The sequence below is a fragment of the Nanorana parkeri genome, unplaced genomic scaffold, assembly GCF_000935625.1.
Source record: "Nanorana parkeri isolate BGI_ZX_2015 unplaced genomic scaffold, ASM93562v1 scaffold2930, whole genome shotgun sequence".
In the NCBI taxonomy this organism is placed as follows: domain Eukaryota; kingdom Metazoa; phylum Chordata; class Amphibia; order Anura; family Dicroglossidae; genus Nanorana; species Nanorana parkeri.
In genome coordinates this window covers 74,641-83,065 of record NW_017309198.1, presented here as the reverse complement: position 1 = coordinate 83,065, position 8,425 = coordinate 74,641, and the positions used below count along the sequence as shown (strand labels likewise).

The window sequence follows — 8,425 nt, the reverse complement described above, 5'->3', positions numbered from 1 at the left end:
TGATGTTCAAAGTATGTAATTCAAATAGAAAAACTCACAACGGGGCGCAAAACTTGTAAGGTAAATGATTACAACATTGGTGCTGATAAATGCACTAAAAAACTGATTAAAAAATGTGTAGATAAAAAGCACACACTTACATTTGGATGGAGGAGGACCGGGGGAGAGGCGGCCTTACAGGAGGATCGAGTGGGTCGGTGTACTTGATTGGAGGCTGAAGGACTCTCAGGAGATGCCTGCCGCGGTTGTAGAGTGGAGAGCTAATGACCGGGGGGAGAGGCGAGGCAGTACAGAGACTGTGTCCGTGTCACTCCTGTGTGGACCGGAGTAGAAGCGATGTATAGGCAGAATACTGGGTCTACCTCAATGGTGCTACAGCTGTACAAACACCTGTCTCTGCAGCTGACAAGACGTTGTTTAGAACAGAGTGCGGTCCTGTCCCTAGAAGTCTGGTGGTAGCGGCACGTATAGCGTCTAACAGTGAATGGGGGAGACCTGGTAAAAAGGCTGTAGAGGACAGCCTACTAGATGAGTCGGGAGTGAAGAGAAGACTCGGGGAGGGTTGCGTTGGGAGTGAAACGCGTCGCTCCCCGGTGATCACCGAGTCTTCTCTTCACTTCCGACTCGTCTAGCAGGCTGTCCTCTACAGCCTTTTTACTGCCCACCCCTCTGTATTTGCCCACCGCTCTGCCTGTTACTGCTTTGTGATGTCCCTACGGTACATGATCTACAATCTGTTCCCTCTGTCCTTCAATGAACGGCAGAGAAAATAAGATTTTTGTACTCACTGTAAAATCCTTTTCTCTCCGTTCATTAAAGGACACAGGTCCCGCCCTCTCTGTTGGGTGTGTACTCTAACTACTTGTTACTTACTTGAGACTTGTCAGCAGGTGGGGGGTTTGGCCACCAGCTGGGGCCACCTCTAGGCTGGTTTAGTCTTTTGTTTTGTGCCTAGCTTCCTTCTCCTGCAGGGGGCGATATACCCTACGGTACATGATCTACGATCTGTTCCCTGTGTCCTTCAATGAACGGAGAGAAAAGGGTTTTACATTGAGTGGAATGCATGGCATTGCAGTGCAGGCGATCACACTGCGGGCGGGAGGCGCATTTGGGGTGCCACTTAAATGAATCGCACACCCTGCAGCTGTAACACTCGCCCCGGGGGTGTGGCTTTATGGACCGCAGCTGCGGATGAGGCTTCTATCAAGGAGGACGGGTATCAGGTTGCAACTCTACCTCTGGAGCCCAGTATGTGAAATAAGGCGAGGAGGGAGCTGCTTCACATCACGCCCTGTATAGCAACAACAGGTTAGGTATGGAGGATTCAGCAAGTAATGTGAACAGTATGCAGTTCCAAAGGTTATTTATTTGAGTTGTATAGCCCACTTAGGATCAATGGCAGTTCAATAGGTTATATAGCCAACAGCTATGGCGGGAGTACTTGTGGTGTTGTGGCGCACCCCCGTGTGGGGGAAGGTAGGCTTAGCTCGGTTCCTCGAATAAGCTGGTTCCTGGAGTGGAGCAAGTGGAGGCTGGTTTGGTCAGCGTCCTGCTTACAACGCTAGTGGGACGCCGATCGGACCGCGGCTTTATGCCGACGGCTCGCGTGAGTGGGCGGAGTCTCGCAGCGCACCTGCGCAGTAGCGGCGACTGACCCTGTCCGAGAGTGGGCGCGCCGTAGCGCGGACGGATCTTGTTCCTGGCCGTGTCTTAATTTTTTTTTTTTTTACTTTATTGCTACCACATGTGGGGGGGCTCACAAGCCTTCTATGTGATGGCACATAGGAAATGACAGGTTCTCCTTAAGGTGACATCAGGGGTCTAATAGAGGCAGCTGAATGTAAACATTGCAGGCAGTTGCTTGGAGCAATAGCCAGCCCGATATTGGCTACTTGGCTACTGCAATTTAAAATAGCCAATAGCGGGCTGGCTATTGCTCCCAGCCACTGGAAGCTGAGGCATCAGAGGGGCAGCAGCGGAGAGGCATGATGGCAGATCGCAGCATGCAGGGGCTCCAAGTGGGGTGAGAATGGATAAGCAGAGCAGCGGCGGGGGGCAGGAAAGTGAGTTTTGGAGCTCTCCTCACCGCTGAGTACTGGCTGCAGGGGTCTGTGTCCCCTCCTTTTCCCGCTGGGAACAGTGGAGATCAGAGGGGACACAGAGCCAATGAAACAACTAATCGAACAATCTACTAATTGATAATGAGAATCATTGAGGATTCTCATTACGTTTATCGCCGATTAAATCGACTAGTTGTTGCAGTCCTAGATTTTTTTATGATTCATTACTATGCTGATACCACTGCTTGTGGAAGAGAGTTCCACAATTTTACCACTCTAACACAAAAGAAGCCCCTACGTCCCTTGTGGTTAAATCTGTTTTTCCTCCAATTTTAGGTGGTGGCCTCTAGTCTTCTTTAGGAAGTTTATAGTAAACAGTTTATTACTGATATTACCATTAACATTAAAGATTTTGTACATCAAAATCATGTGCCCTCTTAATTGCCTCACGTCTAGAGTGAACAAGTTTAAATTTAGCAACCTTGTCTCATAGCTTTGGTCCTTCTGCCCCTTAATTAGTTTCATTGCCCTTCTCTGGACCCTCTCCAGCTCAAGGACATCCTTTCTGTGGACTGGTGACTTAGTTTTTAGTGTGGTTAATTCTTGAGGTATAGAAAGTTATCTTGTTTGAGGAAGGTCTGTGCTGGATTTTTTTGCTTAGGACCACCATTTTCCTAAAAAGGTGCCTGGAAGGAATTCTGAATTATCTTTTACCAGGGATAGTGGACCAAGGATCAAGTAGAATTCCAAATTTCTTACAGGTGGTGGTGTAGATCTTTAAGGTAGCGCCTCCATCAGTATGGAGTACAGAGAGATGAGGTGATGCTTTTTCTTAACCCCTTCATGACTGAGGCCCTTTTTTCATTCTTTGCACCCATGTTATATTCCACATTTTAGGCCTTTCGCCAGGATCGCTTCTGTTGTAAAGCCGACAGTCGGCTCTACAAGTTTAAACAGACTCCCGGCGGCAAAAGTCGCCGGGAGTCTGTTTAAACAGCCCCGATGCTGGCGACGTACACTGTACGTCGTCAGTCACGAAGGGGTTAATCCACGGAATGGAGTCTATAAGGAAGTATGAGCGTGTCTGCTCGATTTGGTCTCTTTAGAGTTTACCCTTACATTGGTTGTCCCCATCAGAGTGCCCCCTTAGATGCATTGGCCCCATCAGAGTGCCCTTACATGAGCCTACTGATGTAAGGAGCCTAGGAGGCACGCAGATTGGGACAATTATTGTAAGGGGGGACTGTAATGGGAATAACTAATGATTAGAGTGACCAAGTGACGGTTCTGTCTAGACTGCAGATGTGCATTTGTGCTGCGTTATGGCTGGCATCCGTTGCCAACCAGCCATAACCCATTGCAATCACTGGTTGCTAGTATCACCAGCGTCCTAGCAACCAATGATGTCACATGCTCCCCTTTGCAGTCTTTTGTTGCTAGGTCCGGTTGGCATCCTAACAACCAATGATGTCATGTGTGCCCTGCCCCAAGCATCACAGGAGGACAGAAGAGCAACTTCTTCCATCTAGGTCTGCAGCCTTCTCAGCCCCCCGCCCTATGCCTGTGGAAGAAATGTATGGAAACCCTCTGATGGGAACAATTAATGTAAGTGGGCCCTATAATGGGGCCAACTAATGATTTACTTAGTCGTCCCCATTGTGACGTACGCCCGGCCCAAACCTGCTGTACGTCAATCACACGTGACCATACCCAGTTCTGAACCAAGCGAGCTGTCACAAGAGCGTGGCGATACCTCTCTCAGCCTCACCCTGCACAGAGATTTCGCAGCTCGTGGGACAACAATCTCAGGCCAGCAGACTTAGAGCGATCATGACTATGGTTGGTTAACTCCACAGTGAACCCCTTACACACCAAACATTTGCTGCCACCACGTGTTTTTAACAGAAAGCACGGACAAGTGTTGTGACAATTCGAAACACTTAAACAAAGCCTTTGATACTGCTGTCCTCTCAGATAGGGATATGACAGGTTTAACTATACAGTAGCGCTCTTCACAGAGGCAAGGATACTTAATTAAAGTGACATTAAACCCTCAGATTTTTTAACATAAACCAATACTGTAATGTGTGCCTTACTGTAATCCATGGTTGTTTCCCTTCTCTTTGCTGCTCTTCCTTTTAAATCCTCATGTCTTCTCATGCTTGGGGAGAACTTCCCTTTTCAGCTCAGGGCCTCTTCCTGTAGTGCTGGCTCAGATTACAAGCCTATACAAACGGATACACAGACACCGTGTATCCATTCCTGAGGCAAGGCAGTCTGCTGCAAAACAGAAGTTCTGCCCAACATGAGAACAGATACAGATTTAAAAGGAAGAGCAACAAAGAGAAGGGAAACAACCATGGATTACAGTAAGGCATACATTACAGTATTGTTTTATGTTAAAAAATCTGAGGGTTTAATGTCACTTTAAGTTCTTCTTTAGAACGTAGAGATAACCTTAACGATTTTTAAGATTGTCCTTTGATAAAAGAAATGGTGCAGAAAAATATACAGCAAAACATATTAGTAAAGAGAGACAAAATTTTAACAGTAAAATAAAAGAGAATACTTAACAGTCCTGGGTTTCTGGGAGTTCTGACAGTCTGAGTCCAGAGTTCAATGAGCAAAAGAGGGGTCTGAGTGGCTCTTCTCCAAGCAAGGCTTGCACAGATGTTTTCCGGATATTAAAGATGAACTTTTCTGGGATGTTATGAAATTCTTGATGTTGCAGGAGTTCCTTTCCTTGATGTTACAAACAAGAGCCTCCCTTTAGCTGCCTCAGCAGCATCTTTTTGTCAGCCCTGTAAATGGTTATTACGGAGCCGGCCCCTAAGGCAGGGCTGAGGGGGGAGAGCAGGTGGGATGAGCCTTTATGATGTCCTCCTCTGCTCCTCCAAAATGATTAAATTCATAATTAAGAGGATAATTGACTATTCATATCCACCACAGTCTGACAACCCCTAAATTATGATGTGTCATGAAGTTTGCTTTAGATTGAAACCAAACTTGCCGGAGATATGAATGATGGGTGGGCCAGGAGGGTAAATGTCACCTGTCAGACCCCGGAGGATGGTAAGCTTGGTAAGCTGTCTGTTTCTGTCTCAACGAGACACAGCTATTAGTGCATTGCATTTTACAATATCACCGTCCAATTCCAAGTTATGAATTTGAGTTGATATTGTAACTCAGTTTTATGACTTTAGTGTGAATACCGTGTCACCTAGGTCATTATCTCTCCCAGGCCCTGCTTGTGTTTTTATAAACCTGTGTACTGCAGCGATGCCTGTTAAACCTGTGTACAGGCAGCGATGCCTGTTAACATACAAGTGATCCGCCGGCTATAGAGCCGGCGTATCGCTTGTATGGGGTAACGATCGGTGCCCCTCCGCTCTCCCCGCCGTTGTCCCGCTGGTCCCGGGCTCCGCTGTGCCCGGTGCGAGCCCGGGATCAGCATGGTGCCTGTATCAGAGGGAGATCGGTACACGAGCTCCCTCTGGTCCACTCTCCGCTGCAAGAATGTGGAAGTGTTGTATATTACACCACTTCCGCATTCTTGTGTCACTCTCCAGCTTCAGAAGCTGATGGAGCAGATCTGTGCTTCATCAGCTTCTTTTGGGGTCCTAGGTGACATTAGGGGTCTTGGAGACCCCTGATGTCTCCATAAAGAGGACCTGTCACATATTTTGCTATCACATAGGGGGTTTTTATTAGCCCCGTATGTGATAGCAATAAGGTTTAGGAAAAAAAAGGGGGAAAAAATTAAGTCCCCCCCCCCAAAAAAAATGTAAAGTTAAACATAAAAAAGAATTTAAAAAAAAGAAATAATTTTTAAGTCCCCACCCATACATACACGCATGCAACATGCGTCGGCGCATACCTGCAATAACGACGATTGCACACATTACGCCGCACATGTTACATATCGCCGCGAACGTCGCAGTGAGAGCAATCATTCTAGGGCCATCAATCACTGAAGACATTAAACTGATGAGCGGTAAAAGCTTTTAAAGCGTCGCCTATGACCAATTTTGGGGATGGGAGTTTTCTGCGATTTCGCGGGTGCGCGCAATTTTAAAGCTTGACATTTTTGGTGTCTATTTACCCGACGTGACCCCGTCTTTTATATTTTACAAAAAAACTGGGTGATAATAAATGTTTCCTAACACAATGTTAAAAAAAAAAAATTTCAAGATTTTCAGTAATTTTTCCTAATTATAGTAAAAAATAAAAACCGCAGTGGTGATTAAATACCACCAAAAGAAAGCTCTATCTGTCCCCAAAAAATGGTACAAAAATTAATTTCAGTACAGCGTTGTATGTCGGAATAAATGTCAGTCAAAGTACTGCAGCGCTGAATACTGAAAAATGGTCTGGCCAGGAAGAGGGTCTAAACACCTGGTCTTCAAGCGGTTAAACTAGATATATTTAATATTAATAGACTCAAACCTCATTATTGTCACACCCTTCAGAGTGCCCCATTACATTGGTTGTGCCCATCAGAGGGCCCCCTTACATTGTCTTCTAATGTACATTAGGGGCTCTTACATTAATTGTTACACTAATGTAAGGGGGCACTCTGATGGGGACAGCTAATATAAGGGGGCACTCTAATGGGGACAACTGATAATAATTAGTTAAATTCAAAATTAGTTAATTATTAACTGTACTCTTGTGATGCAGGGCACTTGTGACATTATTGGTTGTTAGGACATCAGTGGTCCTAGCAACCGGTGACTGCACTGGGTTATGACTGGCTAGCAGTGGATGTGCTGGCCTCGGGGAGTCTTCGAGGCTGACGCATCCGCTGTCAGCGATTCATAACCCAGCACAGGTGTGTGATCCCAGTCCCGACAGAACTGTCACTCAGTCGTGGTCCATTATTTGGTGGCCGTTGCTTTAGGTGGTTTTATTGTTCCACAAGAATGTGAAGTACATTATTTGTATTGATAAAAACATCATATTTGGTAGTTTATTGGGTACTGTTTGAAATAGAAAGAGGAGGTCTGGGCTTCACAATGGGTGGGGGGTAAAACATAGTGGCCAGGGGATAAAAACAAATTTCACTCCCTGCCTCCCCCTCGTTGATCTCTTCACTGCCGGAGGTGGAAAAGTTTCAAGAGTTCTAGTCGGACCTATTCACTGTTCCCGAGGCAAAGAGAGGGGTTTACTCGGTCATTGCCTTCCTTTACCGGGGCAGTGTCATGGCCTTGGTGGACATGAACAATGTGTACTTACACATCCCCATTTGCCCTGGCCACTATCGTTATCTGCATTTTGCTGTGGGCACACAGCACTTCCAATTTGTTGCACTTCCCTTTGGCCTGTCCTCTTCACCCAGGGTATTCACAAAGGTAATGGCCCCTGCCCTGGCCTTGCTCCAGTCCCAGGGGAATACCATAATGGGGTACTTGGATGATCCCTCTATCGCACAAGCTCTATCTTCCAACATTCAGAGGACGATTCAAACCCTCTGGGACTTTGGTTGGATCCTGAATCTCTATAAGTCAACGCTGGAGCCCTCTCATCACCTGGAGTACCTGGGCCTAGTCTTCGGCATTGCCCTGGCCAGAGTTTTCCTTCCGCAGGAGAAGCTACTGTCTCTTTGTGCTCACATTCGAACCTTAAGAAGCAGGCCAACCATCCGCTTTTGCATATAGGTTCTGGGCCTAATGGCTCCTTCGTGACAGTGCCTTACGCTCAGTTTCACTCCATTCCACTGCAGCTAAACATTCTGTCTGCATTGGGCCTACAGGTTGGGTCCCCGGAATTCTCTATCCAGCAGTCCAGTAAGACCAAGCTTGCCCTGTCCTGGTGGGTTTCTAACTCGGCGTTAGATTCAGGAAGATCTTTCCTGCCGATGTCTTGGAAGGTACTGATGACTGATGCCAGCCTCTCGATATAGGGGGCCTGGTCATCAGAGTCTCACCTTCAGATCAGCATCTTGGAGCTCAGGACAATTCAGGTATCTCCTGAACACTGGACCCCACAGTTGCAGGGTATGCCAACCAGAATCCAGTCTGACAACACCATGGCTGCAGCTTATATCAACCATCATGGAGACTAGAGGTGCACCGAAATAAACATTTCAAAACCGAAATGAAAAAAAAAGGCTGACCGAAACTGTTTTTTTTCTAACTTTTTCACATTTTTTTAAAATATTTTTTTTTATAAACTTTTGTATTTTTTACTTCACTTTTCGGGGCTTCGGGGAAATATTAGGGGTCTAAACAGACCCCTGATATTTCCCTTCTAAAATAGAAAGCGAGATTGAGGACAGAGTCCTCAATGTCTTTTTCTGCAGCCCCTTTTATAAATGAACAGGAATCCTCTATACGGAGTGTTCCTGTTCATTTATAACTTGTGGA

At 46.3% G+C, this 8,425-nt stretch overlaps 1 protein-coding gene across 1 annotated transcript in view; it reads left to right on the top strand.

Moving 5' to 3' along the window:
- Positions 1-8,425, top strand: part of TFPT (TCF3 fusion partner) — a 52,571-nt gene that overhangs the window by 2,478 nt on the left and 41,668 nt on the right. The window lies entirely within an intron of this gene.